The sequence below is a fragment of the Topomyia yanbarensis genome, chromosome 2, assembly GCF_030247195.1.
Source record: "Topomyia yanbarensis strain Yona2022 chromosome 2, ASM3024719v1, whole genome shotgun sequence".
NCBI lineage: Eukaryota > Metazoa > Arthropoda > Insecta > Diptera > Culicidae > Topomyia > Topomyia yanbarensis.
The window spans coordinates 108,738,219-108,755,935 of record NC_080671.1 but is presented as its reverse complement, the minus strand read 5'-3'; the positions used below and the strand labels follow the sequence as shown (position 1 = coordinate 108,755,935).

Sequence of the window (17,717 nt, the reverse complement as noted above, 5' to 3'; positions counted from 1 at the left end):
AAATACAAATGATAGAGAGTTTTCGGGCTTTCGATTCTCTCACTGATAAAACGATAGAAAAGAGGCTTTTGATTTCATTTGATCTTGGGAGCGATGCTTGAAGTCACAATTTTAGCTTACCTTTTTAAGAGTTAAATAGAAGAATGCAGCAGGAGAGAATTATGCAGCACTAGCGCTTTTACTAACGAATCTTTTAAGCGAGAGCATATTCTGCGATTCTGAAACGCTCTGTACTAATAGAAACGGTAAAATACCGGTACTGGAATATCTTAATCAAAAAATTTTTTTTTAAACACTTCAGAGTGAAATAAAACGATGCGCTTTTATTTGTAAGCTTTCATGTTCTTAAGTCTATTTCCTAATCTAGCCAAGAGAAGCAAAAAATTTCTCTGTTAGAGCTGTTAATAAAGCAAGCAATCAATTTCTATCGCTTTGTAGCTTATTCACTACACAAAAAGTACAATATCATTCGTTTGCTGCACAGAGCAATGAGAGAACCACAGAAATGATAAGCACTACAAGAATTTCAATTACGATTGGCTTTAAACGAACTCGTGGTAGACCAACTATGCTAGAAGGAACAGTTACTAAAAGTGAAAATAAAACTTATTCTCACGGAAGTAGCTACGTCATGTGGTTTTGATAACGTTCATAAGCTTAGTCGATTGCACAACATCGAATACAACAACATTTGAGACAATATTTCCGTATAAATGGATTATGATGAAATCGAGGGACGTTTACACGATTTTGCATGGTACACCAGCTCCCTTCAAGGAATTATGTTGAAATACGAAAAAGTGGAATCCATGTATGCTCACCGTGTTGCGAGAATACAGATGACCAAACATATTTCTTCTTATCTGACAGTGAATGCAAATCACAAATAATCAAACCACACTTATCCACCACTCCGGTCCTTACGCGCCCTTTTTTATGTCGTTTATAGAATTTTTAGAATCATTCGCCGCAGTTTTCTGGTTAAAAAAATCTGAAACCCTATGTGCTGGTTTGCAAATCGAACCCAGGTGAGCTACGTACAACGGAATCTATTTACTAACTGCGCTATGCCCGTCCCAACCTTACACGAAAAAAAAATCCGTTCATAAATTCATGAACAAAAGGTCACGATTTCGTGAACTGAACGATTTACGAAAACCGTGACCAAGTTCCTGAAATTATGAATAATAAACCTCGTATTCATGAAACTATTTGAGTTTTCTAAAAACCAGTTCGCCCCGAATATATACATGGCGTTACATTAGAATGTTTGGTTGGGTTTGGTGTTGTTCCCTGGACATGTTTAGTTTTCGTTGTGATTCTTGTTCATGATTTGGGAATACACAGTAGACAGCCAAACGTTGTTCATGATTTCGAAAGCTTATTCGCGATTCTTGTGATTTCTTATGACGTTAGCAGGAATAAAGTTCATGATTTCAAGATCTTAGTCGCGATGTTCGTAATTTCCATTCACGTTATCGTGATATTTTAGTCATGAGTAGAGTGCTTCATGTTCATGATTTCAGGATCTTTGTCACGATTTTAAATATTTTTCTCACGAGTTGTGTGATTTAAGTTTATGATTTCAGGATCTTTTGCGCGATTTTTGTAACTTCTGTTCCTGTTATCGTAATATTTTAGTCACGAATAGATCAATTCATGTTCATGGTTTCAGGATCTTGGTCACGATTTTAGATATTTTTGTCACTAGTTGTGTGATTTGTGTTCATGATTTCAGGATCTTAGATACGATTTTCGTAATTTCTGTTCATGTTATCATGATATTTTATTTTAGAGCTTACTTTCAAAGAGTAATGTAACTTATGTGCATGATATCAGCAGTTTGATCATGGTATTCGTAAATTTTCTTCGCCTTATCGTGATCCATTACTTTTTGGTTACTAAGAATTTTTTTACTCGGAATAACGTGACAATATGAACTGGATCATTATAATTAGACTCATTCGCGATATCTGGTTCTGTGAACTATATCACGCACACTATTTTGGGTTCTCAGTGTACTGTTCGTTTTCTGTCCGGACATCACAACGAACCTTATCAAATAAATAACGATGCTGGAGGTTCTAATAGCTTTTTATATCTTCTGCTCGTGCCTATTACTGGTCGCTAGCATATCTATTATTGGGTATTTCATAAAAAAGTGAATGGAACAAAAATGATTCCGCGAACAATAATCCAACTTTTGTGATAGAGTTCACGTAAAAATTTCATTACCATGTTGCATGGAATTGTAAATGATTAGGGATATTTACTAAATATCACAAGTACACTCAGGTTTTTTTTACGCGGGGATACAGGACGCGTAAATGAAAACCGCGTAAATGGAAACCTCGTAAATTTCAAAATCCGCGTAAATGAAAACCGCGTAAATTTCAAAATCCGCGTAAATGAAGACCACTTAAATTTAAGAATCCGCGATAAAGGGAACCTCGTTGATGGATACCGCGTAAATTCCAAAATCCGCGTAAATGAAAACCGCGCAAATGAAAACCGCGTAAATTTCAAAATCCGCGTAAATGAAAACCGCGTAAATTTCAAAATCCGCGTAAATGAAAACCGCGTAAAAATACCGCGCAAAAAAAACCGCGTAAAAAAACTTGAGTGTACACAAATAGCTACTAGATAGATCGTAAATCATGTACTAGGAATCATGAATTAGTTCACGAATACATGAATAATATTTTATGATTTCGTGAACTTTTTCACGAAACCGAATGGTATCATGAACCAGTTCACAAATACATGGATAATATTTCTTTGGATCGTAACTAATATATTAGGAATCATTAGCCAGTTCACGAATACATGAACCATATATCATTATTTCGTGAACTATTTCACGAATACGGATATTGGATCGTGACTAGTATGTTAGGAATCATGAATAAGTTCACGAATACATTTTAATAATATTTTATGATTTCGTGAACTATTTCACGAAAACGAATGGTAAGTTGTGACTGTTATACTAGGTATGATGAACCGGTTCACGAATACATGAACAATATTTCACGATGTCGTGAACTATTTCCCGAGCGCGGGTATTGGATCGTAACTAATATATTAGGAATCATGAACCAGTTCACGAGTGCATGAATAATATTTGATGATTTTGTGAACCATTTCACGAGCACGGATATTGGTACGTGACTAATATATTAGGAATCCCGAATTAGTTCACGAGGATTGAATGGATTCATGAATAAAATTCCGAATTTCGTGAAATAGTTCACGAAAAAATAGCCAGAATATTTTGATTTTGTGAACTATTGTTCCTATAACTATGAAAAAAAAAATCATGAGTCAACCTTTGGTTTTATGACTAATTGTCATAAAGTTGTGAACTAGTTCTCGGTGGAAACCGTGACTGAAGTTCACAAAACAAAATCAAATATTTCCACTAATGAAAGCGTTATGCGTGCGTTACTGAAGGGAAATTGAACATAATTATAAAAGCCATGATTTTTGGTCATGGTCCTGTTTTCGTAATGTAAAAACGTGATTGTTCCAGAATCCATGGCATTTTATTCACGATTTTAGGAACAATTTTTTTTCCGTGTACGTACCCTGTTTAGATCAAAATTAGATACTACCATAATGTGGCAAAGCTCCCAAATAACCACAAGTATTGGGCCAGTGCACTATATTGGTCATAAATTGGCAGTAACATTTTGTAAAAATCAACTTTAAGCACGCCTTCTTTGCAAAATGTATCTGACGAACAATTTGTAAAAGAGAATGTGGAATTTTGAAAACGCGTTCTCCGACATGCGTGGAGAATGGCGAATAATTGGGAAATTATCTAAAATGTTCCTCAAGGAAGCCACTAAGGACCGCTCGTGTCTGTTGGTTTCATCAATGATTTTGATTTAATAAGCTACAATGTATTAAATAAACATTTTAACCCTTAATAAGGTGTTACACACTTTTTGATTCTTCAAAAAATTGAAAGCAAAATTCTTACTTCATCTGAAAGTACAACTTTTTGAGATTATCTTCCCAAAATTACAGTTACAGTTACAGCGCTTTGAATCGCGCTTCGTGTACAAAGAGCAGTGATGGCTTGAAATTTTAAACTCGATTATCTCGATATATCGTTTTTCCGAAAATGGCTTTTCCGTGATCACGACTGCGGAACAACTACACTCAACCGATTTTCCTAATTTTTTTCAATTGTTCGTAATTAGTTTTCATCGCATCTTAACGATTCCTTTTTCACGCAAAATTTTTGTTTCATAGATAAGAATTTTTTAAGACAATTCTGAAAGCTTAAAACATATAAACCCTGGAACCGAAAGCGGTTGTCAGTGTAGCAGCCATCGTTTCCACTAAATTTACGGTTCGAATCTGTAAAATACGACTCATCATTAACGAAATGAGGAATTTTCAATTCACAAAGTGTTTACAGTGAAGTGTACGGCAGCAAATTGGATTTCTTTTCGAATTGTTTTGCTGTATATTTTGGTACTAGCTTACTCTTGTGATAAATTACGTTAGTTTTCTGTAAAATGCAGTGGACAGTTCGTCGCTGTTGCGCTATATTATGACAAACGCCATTTTGGGGTAAATTCTGCCTAATTACTGAGGTATAGCGAGAATAATGATGAGAAATTTTCAGTTTTTTGCTACAAATCAATGTATCTTGAGACTGGCTCAAGTTCGTTAGAAGTTTTAAATGTTTTATATGATAAAATTTTTGAGGAACACAATGGAATAATAATTTTCAAAATAAAAATATACGTGTTTCAAGAAAAATGCAGTTTTAGCTTTAAATAAAAAATATTGCATATTTGGCAACACTGTAACCAAAAAATACTATTTTTCTAGATTCCTGGACCAATTTTCTTTAAATAAAAGTTAATAATTGATGCTTTATTTGTATAGAAAATTTTCCATGTACAATTATGACACGTCATACAAATTTTGTCATCAATACACATCTAGTGTGACTTTTGTTTACATTTTTAATAAAAACTCTCAATATAGTTAATCGATCTTCGCAATATTTTAGAGACTAATACATAATAGATAGAAGCATCAATTGTCTTATATGAACTGTTTCTACTATTTATAAGTTTCAATTTCAAACTTTAAAAACCATTTTTCTCGAAATGTGCAAAATGGCGCTTGTCATAAGATAGCACAACAGCGACGAGTTAAGTTTGAAATACCAAATTTTCGCGCCAATTTGCGTGTAGATTGTTCAGCTGTGGTAGGAAACCGCATTTCTTTTCAATATCCAGCTTTTTGCCATCACGATAATCCTTCAAAATAATTGAAAAAGATGCACGCGAGATTGGCTTGTCTTTGACCACTTGAAGAACTTTTCTTCTACGGAGTCGTCCAGACAGATTGGTATACTATACATACAATATACGTGAATCCAGTTTGTACGACAATTTGTTTGACAACGTGTCTTTCGAAGTCATTTTTTTCCAGCAGCACGAGGTCATGAAGTACCTTCATATATTATTGGAACTGGATACACGCAATACTTAGTAACCGACATCTGTGCTCATCGTTAAGTCAAGTAAAGATATGGAAACTGAATGTCTGCGGATGTCATCAAGGTGGTGTGCTGTCACCACTTCTATGGAACCTTGTCGCCGATGGCTTGTTGATATGTCTCCGACATAAGGTTTCGCCGATGATTATCATATATTGATCATCGTGGTTTTGCATTAACACATTTTTTTGCTATGATGCAACAAGCCTTATCTGTTGTTGAGCAATGGTGTCTTCATGTGGGACTATCAGTTAATCCAAATAAAACATCATTTTCACGTAACGAAGGATTACAACTACAACGGAGCTCGTCCGTTACAGTTTTTTGACTCTGAAATTGTTGTCTCGGATCAAGTTAAGTACGTTGGGGTAATTCTTGACTCACAACTTAATTGGACAGCTCACACAGATTTCAGGATCAAGAAAGCTTGCATGGCCTTTGGTCAATGTAGACGGACTTTCGGCAAATCTTTGGGACTCAAACCCAAGTACATTCAGCGGATCTACACAATAATTGTTTCGTACGGGTGCCTTGTTAGGGGCAAAAGCCAGAAGTTATGATAATCCAAACAAAGTTAAACCCATCTTCAGAGGATGGTCTTAATGGCGATGATTGGTGCGTTCTCGACAACTCTTACTGCTGCTCTAGAGGAACAGTAACCCAATAGATTGTGCAACTAGCCACACAAGAATGTGGCCCCACATGGTAACTTGGGATGAGTTTACACTTGTTCCCAGTGACCTTAAACTCACACGCAGTTAAAATGTGAGAATTCCACCTCGCGAGGAATGGCTGTCTGGTTGGAGTTTCTCCATCCAACCAGACACCCATTCACTTAAAGATTATGTAGTCTGACGGTTCTTTGTTGGAGGTCCGAGCCGGTGCTGGTGTCTACTGTCGTGAAATGAGATTAAAACAATCTCATTCGCTTGGTAGATACTGTACCGTATTCCAAGCAGAAATCTTTGCGATTCTGTGTGGCGTACAATTGGTACTTCAACGGGGAATTTTGCGGTAAAAGAATCTAATTTCGCTCTGACAGTCAGGCTATCCGGAAAGCACTTAGTTCGACAGACACGAGATCGTAATTAGTAATCGCATGTTGAGCTCTAGTCGAAGACATTAGCATTTCAAATGTTATCTACTTTCTATGGTATTACTGGAAATGAATGGCCGGACGAATTGGCAGGAGTGAGTGCTGCGAGTGACTTCGTGGGTCCAGAACTAGTTCTAATACTTTCGATAAGTTGGATAAAGCACAAGATTCGCTCTTGGGCTGCAACAGAATCTGCCAACCATTGCTGTAGCTTGCAAGCTTGTATTCAAGTAAAAACTTTTCTGCAGGATGTGAGTCCGAAAATGTCAAAGAATTTATTGAATTTTTAAGCACAATTGCAGTATTCTTGTCAGGTCATTGGCTGGACATACTTGATACTTGATGGGTAACAATTCGCTTCGTTGAATCTACGCTGAGTGAAGAATTCTCCTCCACTGAACCCGGTCCTGGGCCAATCTCTTCCAGTCACCCTGGACATTGAGTGCTTTTAGGTCCTCTTCCACTGCAAACAGCCATCGTGTACGCGACCTGCCACGGAGTCGTCGGCCTCTTCCCGGTTCTCTGCTAATTATTATCTTCGCCTGTCGTTCTTCCGGCCTTCGTGCCACATGACCAGCTCACCGCAGCCTGCCGTTTTTTATTAGCTTGACAATATCCACTTCTTTATATACTTGGTATAACTCGTGATTCTTGCGACGCTGCCAGATACCATTTTCTTCTTTACCGCCGAGTATTTTTCGCAGCAGCTTACGTTCGAAGACACCGAACGCTCTACGATCTACTTTCATGGCCATACAAGGTAACCGGAACTATCAATGTTTTGTACAACGCGAATTTTGTCTCCGTCTGCAAACTACGGGACTTCAGCTGGCTACGAAGTCCGTAAAAAGCCCTATTTGCAGCTGCAAGACGCCTTTTCACCTCGCGGGTAACATCATTATCGCGGCGTCACTAGAGTTCCAAGGTACACAAATTCTTCCACTACTTCAAATTTATCACCACCTAACACCACTTCACTACCAACATCATTATTGGACGCACGTATTCTTCCAGCTATCATGTACTTCGTCTTGCTGGTGTTGATTGTGAGACCAATTCTTGCTGTCTCTCCCTTTTAAAAGCCACGAATGCCTTTAACACGGCTCGGCGGTCGTGAGCGACGATGGTACCGTTCCTTTGCCCGCCTGCTCTCCTAATGGCCCCCTTCAAGAGCAATGTTGAACAGCAAGCTTAACAGCGCATCACCCTGCTTCAATCCGTCCAAGGTTACGAAGGTCGTCGAAATCTCATCCGCAACCCGAACACTTGATTTCGATCCATCCAGCGTTGCACGAATCAGCCTAGCTCAGTTTCGTCGGAAAACCATGTTCTACCATTATCTGCCATAACTCGGTTTCTTATCACTGAATCGTACGCCGTTTTGAAATCAATAAACAGATGGTGTGTCTGCAAGTTGTATTCCCGGAATTTATCTAGGATCCGTCGCTAAACATTTGATCCGTTGTTGATCGGCCTTCACGAAAACCACCTTAGTATTCGCCGACGAAAGGCTCCTCCAACGGCCTCAATCCGTTGAACTAGGTGACATAATTTTGCGACGCCGAATTGAGCAGCGATATTCTCTGATAATTGGTGCACTCCAGTCTGTGTCCCATTTTGTATAAGGGACAAATGAGGCCCTCTAGCCAGTCAGCAGGTAGTTCTTCTTCTTCTCAAACCTTCAAAAGAGTACGGTGAAGTGTTTGAAAAGTTCGGCCGGGAGATCGTCCTTTCCAGCATCCTTACAGTTTTTCAGCTCTTCGATTGCCTTTTTCATCTCTTCTAGCGTCGGAGGCTCCACCGCTTGTCCATCGTCACTTATCCTTATTCTGTTCGTTGACGCACCAACATTCTCTCCATTCAACAATGTCTCGAAGTGCTCCACCTGGCTGCTACCATAGTTTTATCTGTCAGTAAGTTACCTTCACGGTCATTGCACATGACGGGAGACGGCGCTGTTTTTCTCCGTACGCCATTGACAGTTTCATGAAATTTCCGCGCATCATTTTGTTCCATATTGTTTTGCGCCTCAGCAATGACGTTCTTCTCATACTGCTTTTTCTTTCTGCGGTGAATTCTTTTTTCGGCTCCTCTTGCTTCCTTGTACCGCTCTCTGTTCTGCCGGGTACCAGACACTAACATCCGGCTTCTGGCAGCATTTTTCTCATCCGTTTGGCACTCCTCATCGAACCAACCGTTTCTGGGTCGTCTCTGAACAATACCTATTACTTCTCGCGCTGCTGTGCTCACCGCTCCGTGGATTGACTCCCGCAGATTGTTGAGGTTGTCGTCTATGTTGGCTGCACATAGAAAACTCAATTATCACATGGCTGCTATTCAGCGTGCTGAGTGTTATTTGTGTGATCTTTGTGAATCCAATTACGAAACGTCATATAATTTGATATGTAACTGCTCTACATTAATGCAATTTCGAATCCGGATTTTTGGTTCTCAATACATAGTTAATTCTCAAGGATATGCTATTGTGGTAAAAAACTATTAGCTTTATCAGCAGAGTTCATTATTCCTTCGAGAGTGAAGAATCCAGGCTGTTTATTGTTTTGTGTTGTAATTGTGTTGCGATGTTTTTTTCCATTTCCCTGCATTTCTACTTACTGCATACTTTTCCTTTCCATTGGGACAGGGATAAGTCAACATGGCACGGCAGGGCCGGCGGAACGCGTGGGTAGTATGGGTAGTACTACCCACTCGAAAATTAGCGAGGGGGGAATTACCCACTCGAAAGTTTGGAACATACCAAAACCTGAGATTAACCACGTATGTTCTCTATGTACAACAATTTCATATTTTTACTTAGATACAAATTATTTTGCTTTGCAATTTAAATTTATTGATAATATGGGATAACAGTCAGGATTTGTTCTTAATTTGGGATCATTTTTTTATATTTGTGCTTGGGAAATACATTCTGACACAGCTACATCTTAAAGCAAGGAGTTCAGATCAATATACAAAAATATTTACACTTTACAAAATACAATTTTATTCAGGCTAAAGGATGCAGTATGAAATATTTTTAAAGACTAGATATACAATTTGTATGCTTGAACAAAAACAATTATTGGATTAAAAATTGAAACAAGACGAAACACTAGTAGGCATTTTACAGGGAAGACAAAAGACAGACAGGAGGGATCGATTCGAACCTCAGTAGCAAAGATCGTATCAGGGAAAGTGAGGAGAGGGCAAACAACAATGATGAAAAAATGAAATTAAACTTGCAGCTTTTCGGCAAGTGGAAGATCATTGTCAGGGCAACATGATCCGGATCGCCGACTGGCCTCCTTGGATCCACTTAGGATCAAATTTCCAATTAGCTGTTAGGATGTCAATCAAATGAGAAAAGGGCAACTACATTTGGATATCTAACGTGTTTAAAAATATGTATATGAGAGACATATAGGAGAGATCGAGGATAGCCAGCACATCTCGGACTGGACCGAGGCCGAAGGGATTCATTTAACGAAGATCTTGAGCTAGAACACTAGGCGCACGACCAGACAACATGTTTAATGTCGCGACAACTGTCAGCATAAGCGCAGAGATCTCCCTCCATAACCTCAATACGCTGGAGATGCGTATTCAACGTACAATGATTGGATATGACCAGATATATCACCCGAAGGAAGTCACGTCTTTGGAAATTGTTGCGAATATTATGCAGTAAGATAGATCGGTTATCATCGTGAAGACAACCCCATGGCATACTGTGGAAATTGAAGTCTTCTAGAACCAGCTGAGGAGGGGCGATGTGTATGGAAACAATGTCAATAAGTTGTAGCCTTTGATTTGGATTTGACAAGCGACAACTTCAATATCTGATACCGAGCAAAGGCTAATTCGATTGAAATAATAACACATTTTGATCCACAAAAATGCTACTCCATAGTGTTTTCTGAGCCCTGGCGTTAAAATTGTGGAAGATCTACGTCGGAAGTTAACCAGGTTTTACACAAGGCATGTCCCATGTGGAATTTTGGAGACCAGGTGCAACTACCTACCTTGGTTTTGTAACGGCACCCATCGAGGGACACTCTCAGGCCTTCAGGGAGGAAGCTCTTTTGAAAATGTATAGGAACATTAAAAGATGTTTCCTCAATGAGGCTGTCAGAATCTTACTCTTTAGTGAACAAGGGAGCGAATCAGGTAGACGAGCCCCGGTAAAAAAAAACAAGTTTAAAAGAACAGATCCGTCGAAAAGCTCGATGAGGCTCATGGAAAATTAGTTGTTTTCTTAAACTTTGCTGAACGCAATTGCTTGCATACCAGAATTTTCAGTGATTGAAGCAAAGGGTTCTGGAAGGAGCCAACCCTATAGTTCGCAAAAAGGCCCCTTTTGATGACTACACCATCAATCTCTACTTCCCGGGCGGGTACGCAGACTAAATACTTCTTCGTACGAAAACGTTTTACCGCAGGGAACTGAAAATTAATGCAACGAAATTTAAAAGAATGGAGTAATTGATACTTAACTGTGGAACATTTGTAGTATCAGTAATCAACAAACACATTTTTGCTGAGCCGTCGATCAAACAGCCCGTTAAGGGTGTTTCCAAATGGTCACCAGTTATTATCGGAGAATTTTCATTTTGACTTCAGGAATCAGGAATCAGTAGTGTCTGGCTCAAATGGCACGTTCCCCATGTTGATCGGAGATTTGTGCCTTGCCAAGAATCATCTTTTCATCATTTTCCTGATGGGAAGGATTGGGGAAGTGGTAAGGTTAGGGGTAAGAAAAACAACGACACAGAACAATTAAAACAGAGCATTCTGCACCCCCGGAGTGATGCTGAACGATCTGCAGGTGCTACAACAGCAGGAATAAAATTTCCAACCCCCGGAGGGATTTAGAACCTCTACTCAAACAGTGAGCGGATATATCAACACCCCCGAAGAGATATTGTCATTCAAATACGGCTAAAAAACTATAGCTCTTTACCACACTGGGTTAGGAACAAAAGCATATCCTTAAATTTCAGCTCTCTGTACATAGGTTCATCTATGTATGGAGAACCAAAAATCCGGATGCGCAATTGCATTAATACAGGGCAATTGCATATCAAATGATATGATGTTCCGTAATCGGATTCACAAAGATCACATGAATAACACTCAGCGCGCTGAATAGTAGCCATGTGATAATTGAGCTTGCAATGTCCAGTCAGTGCCCTAACCAGAATACTGCAGTTGTGCTTGGAAAAATGCAACAAATTTCTTGACATTTTTGGACTCACATCCGGCAGAAAAGCCTTTGTTTGAACGCAAGTTTGCAAGCTACGCCAATGGTTGGCATGTTCGAATGCAGCCCAAGAGCGAATCTTGTGCTTTATCCAACTTATTGACAGTGGTAGAACTGGTTCTGGACCAACGAAATCAGTCGCAGCGCCAGCTCTAGCCAATTCGTCCGCCCATTCATTTCCAGTAATACCGGAATGACCAGGTACCCATAGAAGGTAGATAGCATTTGAAATGCTAAGTTCTTCGATTTGAGTTCGACATGCGATTACTAATTCCGATCTCGAATCTGCCGAACTAAGTGCTTTCAGGGCAGCCTGACTGTCAGAGAAAAAATAAATTCTTTTACCGCAAATTCCCTGTTGAAGTGTGGATTGTACGCTACACAGAATCGCAAAGATTTCTGCTTGGAATACGGTACCGTATCTACCAAGCGAATGAGATTGGTTTAATCTCATCTCATGACAATAGACACCAGCACCGGCTCGGCCCTCCAACAAAGAACCGTCCGTGTAACAAACTACGTATTCTTCAAGTTGTCGCTCCATCCAGCCAGACAGCCATTCCTCACGAAGAGGAATTCTCACATTGAAAGTTTTAGAAGGAAAACTACATGTGAGTGTAAGGTCACTGGGAGCAAGTGTATATTCATCCCAAGTAACCATTTGGGGCCACAGTCTTGTGTGGCTAGTTACACGATCTATTGGGTTACTGTTCCAGAGCCCAGTAACCTTAAGATGGTATGCACAAGAAAGTGCTTCTTGTTTCAGAAACACATGTAGTGGTTTTATGTTCAAGATTTCCTCGAGAGCAGCAGTAGGTGTTGTCGAGAACGCACCAGTCATCGCCATCAAGACCATCCTCTGAAGATGGTTTAACTTTGATTGGATTGTCATGACTTCTCCCTTCTGCCACCAAACAAGGCACCCGTATGCCAGTATTGGTCTAAAAATTGTTGTGTAGATCCACTGAATGTACTTGGGTTTGAGTCCCCAAGATTTGCCGAAAGCCCGTCTACATTGGCCAAAGCCCATGCAAGCTTTCTTGATCCTGAAATCGATGTGAGCTGTCCAATTAAGTTTTGAGTCGAGAATTACCCCAACGTACTTAACTTGATCTTCGACAATAATTTCAGAGTCAAAAAACTGCAATGGACGAGCTCCGGTTGTAATCCTTCGTGGCGTGAAAAGCACCATTGAGGTTTTATTTGGATTAACTGATAGTCCAACATGAAGGCACCACCGCTCAACAACACATAAGGCTTGTTTCATCAAATCAAAAAGTGTGTTAATGCAAATACCGGTGATCATTATATGATAATCATCGGCGAAACCATACGTCGGAAACCCAAGCTCATTTAGTTTTCTCAACAAGCTATCGGCGACAAGGTTCCATAGAAGTGGTGACAGCACCCCACCTTGAGGACATCCGCAGACACTCAGTTTCCTCATCTCTACTTGTCTTAACGATGAGCACAGATGTCGGTTGCTAAGCATTGCGTGTATCCAGTTCGTGATATATGAATATATGACACGTTGTCAAAAGCACCTTCAATATCGAGAAAAACTCCTAAACTTGATTGCTTTTGTGAAAAAGCTTTTTCAATGTTGTAGACAACATTGTGTAACAGGGTGGTAGTAGACTTCCCCCGCTGATATGCATGTTGCATTGCATGCAGCGGGTGCTTGCCCAAGCTACCATCCCGAATGTAGTGGTCGATTAAACGTTCCACTGATTTGAGAAGGAAGGAGGTCAGACTGATCGGTCTAAAGCTCCTTGCCTCCTCATAAGTGATGCGGCCACCTTTGGGAATGAATTTGACAGTTATTTCCCGCCACGCTAATGGAATGTTGCAAGACTGCAAGTAAGAACCTTTTTCAAAATATGCTTGAAGTGTTCATATCCTTTTTGTAGTAGAACTGGAATAATTGCGTCCTTTCTCGGAGACTTATACGGAGCAAAACTTTCAATCGCCCATTTGATCGATTCGGTTGTCACAATTCTACGAGCAAATGCCCAAGAATCAGAACTGCCTGAAAAGAACTCAGGGGCAGTCGTCAGTGATGGCTCCGTACAACCTGGAAAGTGTGTGTCAAAAAGACAGTTGAGTACAACATCTTCGTCAGACGAGTATTCACCATTAGCAGTTCTAATGGAACTGACATGAAAGTCTTTCGATTTCGAAAGTAACTTATTTAATCTACTAGTCTCGTTGAGACTTGAGACATTTGTGCAGAGGCTTTTCCAACCACTTCCCTCAGAGGATCGAAGGGCATTCCTGTATGCTTTGCGAGCCAACTTAAATGCCTCCGACCCGCGCCTGCGATTCCAAGCTCTCCTACATAACTTTTTGAGTCGAACAAGTTCGGTATTCCACCAAGGTGTTCCTCTAGAAGCACGCATAACTCGAAGCGGACAAGCCTCTTGGTATGCTGCTACTATGAGTGAGCTTGTTTTATCCACGACCTCATCCAAATCACTTGGAGATTCAATCGTCGGAAGATACCCATGAAACCTAGTCGCCAAGCCCTCTTCGTAGAGGTCCCAGTTCGTAGATTTGGGATTACGATAGGTGACGATATCTAGCGAGACGTTTAAATGATCAAAGACGATGTACTTATGATCAGATAACGACGGTTCGAGCTCGTTTGGTACGAGCCAGTTTGTCAACTCATGCGTAATACTGTCAGAGCAGAGAGTTACATCTAACACCTCTTCTCTGCCAGCTCGTGCAAAAGTTGGGCGGTTTCCTGCATTAAGAATGTGCAGATTTGTACTACTTAAGTATTCCATCAATTCAGTGCCTCTCAAATTGATATCAGAGCTGCCCCAAATTATGTGGTGGGAATTTGCATCACTGCCGATTATGAGAGGAAACCCATTTCTGCCACAGTATGATACAACCCTTTTGAAATCATCAGAAGGTGATGGTTCATTATGCGGCAAATATGCCGAACAATAGACGTATTTCTTGTTTATGTTGTCAACAGTTATATTTACCATGACAGTACAAATATCACGAGTTGTGAGGTCTGATATAAGACAAGCGTCAATTGCACTATTCACAAGTATACATGCACGAGGCATTTCACGTGGATTTGTCATGCCATTTTTGTTGAATGCTACGAAGACGGGGTTAAGTAGCTTTCCAACATAGAAGTTTCCTTTATGGAAATACGGCTCTTGAACCAAAGCTTTGGAAGCTTTCCCTTCCTGCACAAGGCGAGATAGATTCATAGTTGCTGTACGTTTATGCTGAAGATTAATTTGTGCTACTCTAACCATATTTGATTACAGCACTACACATTTCATCATCAGCACTTGTTGTACAGCAACTAGAAGATACCAAACACGTTGGCTTATAATCGCATATAGCGAATCCCGAAATGGATATTAGGGACGTGAATATCATTTGAATCCCACGATTTGCGAAGAAACGAACGTCCACTGTGTCAGAGATTCGCATAACACAGCAAGGGTAAGACCCACGACACTCCGTGCGCGACTGGCATATTTTAGTCCTGCCAGCCATTCAGTCCTCGGCACGGAGTAACACCTTGACTTGAGGACTCCTGTTTTCAGTCGCCTCCTACGACATGGGAACAGGAACCCAGTGGATAAATACTTGGTTGACATACTTCAACCCGCCGAATGCCACACGGCCTCTAGGCTGGTTTTGTCCGGAGAAAGATAACAGAGTTATCAACCTCCTAGTGGACCACAGCCAGTTACTGGGGAGTTTGGCCGGCTCTTCCCAGGCTCCGTTCACCATTGAGAATATTTTAAACCCCCTCAACAATTTTACCCATAGCACGGGTCGCATGACACTATGGAATTGGGGTTCCCTGTTTGGTGTTACCACCGGAACAGGTAGTCCGTAGTGTAATTCTTAGCCGGTTGAAACAACCACTACCGACACTACACGGCTTATCTAGGCTGTTCGGAGAAAGAAGCTGACATTGATGGACAGCTCCCATAGATGGCCGAACAGCTGGCACTTTGCTGAACGCAATTGCTTGCATACCAGAATTTTCAGTGATTGCAGCAAAGGGTTCTGGAAGGAGCCAACCCTATAGTTCGCAAAAAGACCCCTTCTGATGACTACACCATCAATCTCTACTTCCCGGGCGGGTACGCAGACTAAATACTTCTTCGTACGAAAACGTTTTACCGCAGGGAACTAAAAATTAATGCAACGAAATTTAAAAGAATGGAGTAATTGGTACTTAACTGTGAAACATTTGTAGTATCAGTAATCAACTAACACATTTTTGCTGAGCCGTCGATCAAACAGCCCGTTAAGGGTGTTTCCAAATGGTCACCAGTTATTATCAGAGAATTTTCATTTTGACTTACACACGCCATGTCTGAACTTTCGCCAGTACGGGTAGAAATTACTCCAAATCTTACTACCCACTCGGGGAAAAAATGTTCCGCCGGCCCTGTGGCTCGGCACTGATCCTGATTCATGATACTGGATGCCGCTAATTTAAACGGTGTCGCCAAAATGATATATTTTATATGTTTAATCTTTAATACCTGTTTTATAAAACAAGGAACATTGAACTATCCTGACCTCTTCGTTAAAATGATGTAATGACAAACAAAATATCAATAAATATCCCCAGTAATTCCCACACAAAGCAATATATGCATAACGTAGCTGGAAAATTGCCACTGACCGCCGCACCACCGGGTGAGCAACAATGCACTGCACGGCTCCAAGTGTTTTCCCGACACCTAATCGCCGCCATCGAATGTCATATGTCTGGACGGCATCCAGACTGATGTTCATTGTTGTTCCGATTCCGCAGTTCTGTTCCCGCCACTTCCCCTATCAACCAGCGCCATCGCTTCTAAGCATCCCAAACCCAGCCCACGCTAAAGTTTGGTGTACATACTTACACGGATGACGACATCCAAACCAGCACAGTAGGTAGGACACCACCAGCAGAGTGATTACGACAAAATCGACGACGACGACGACGCTAGCTGCTAGCTAGCCGTGGAGATGATGACGAACGATGAGGGAGGAGCGGTGTTCATTTTACAGTTGCAATGATTGTGCATAGCGCATCGGTACTGGCATCGGAGTGTCATCGTCGTCGTTGGCGTCGTTGTCGTCGTCGTCTTCGTCATCGTCGTATGTGCACATTGACACCACATACGGAGAGCCGTGGAAGTCACCAAAATGTGTTGCCACTTTGCCACTGAGCACTCGGACGGATCAGATGGCCACCGAGCGAGGACGGTATGGAACCAACAAAGCGCCATCCGTCCACTGCCACTGTCCATCGTTCTGCCCGTGTGCGGTCTGCATCACCACCAGGCGCAGGCCATCAACTGAATCAACGGCTGTGTGTGTGTTGTGGGATGCATTAAATGAACGACGACCGGCGGCGGCGGCTGTGGCTGCGGCGGAGACAAATATACAGCACAAAACACGCGCCCAGACGTCCCCCGTCCGACCAGCACCAGTGAGAGCAGCGAGAATGATAATTGAGTTGAGGCAGGTCATCGTCAAAATAAATTGATTTGTTGGCATTTATTGTTAGCAAATACACGGTCGTTTCTGCTTCGTTTCTGCCATCCGAAAGTGTGATTGCCCAAACACCGACGAGTCGGTTCACCGGCGGCATCAGCATCCGGCGGTGTTTGCGAGGGGATGCACTGACCGGGATGGTTGAGGTGGTGGTGTAGCAAAGCGAACGATCGTTTTTCTTCCATTCGAAATAAAAAATATTGCTTTTTCTCTGTGTTTTTTCATTGCAAAGACAGCAAAAAGGCTAAATTTAGATGGACGTTCCAAGCAACGAGAAAGCTTCTAGTCGTTCGTTG

General features: G+C 41.0%; 1 protein-coding gene across 2 annotated transcripts in view; it reads right to left on the bottom strand.

Annotated features, from left to right (window-relative positions):
- The window catches only part of LOC131679162 (nuclear receptor coactivator 2-like), a 509,619-nt gene that overhangs the window by 445,018 nt on the left and 46,884 nt on the right, over nt 1-17,717 (bottom strand). The gene's annotated exons all lie outside the window — the stretch shown is intronic.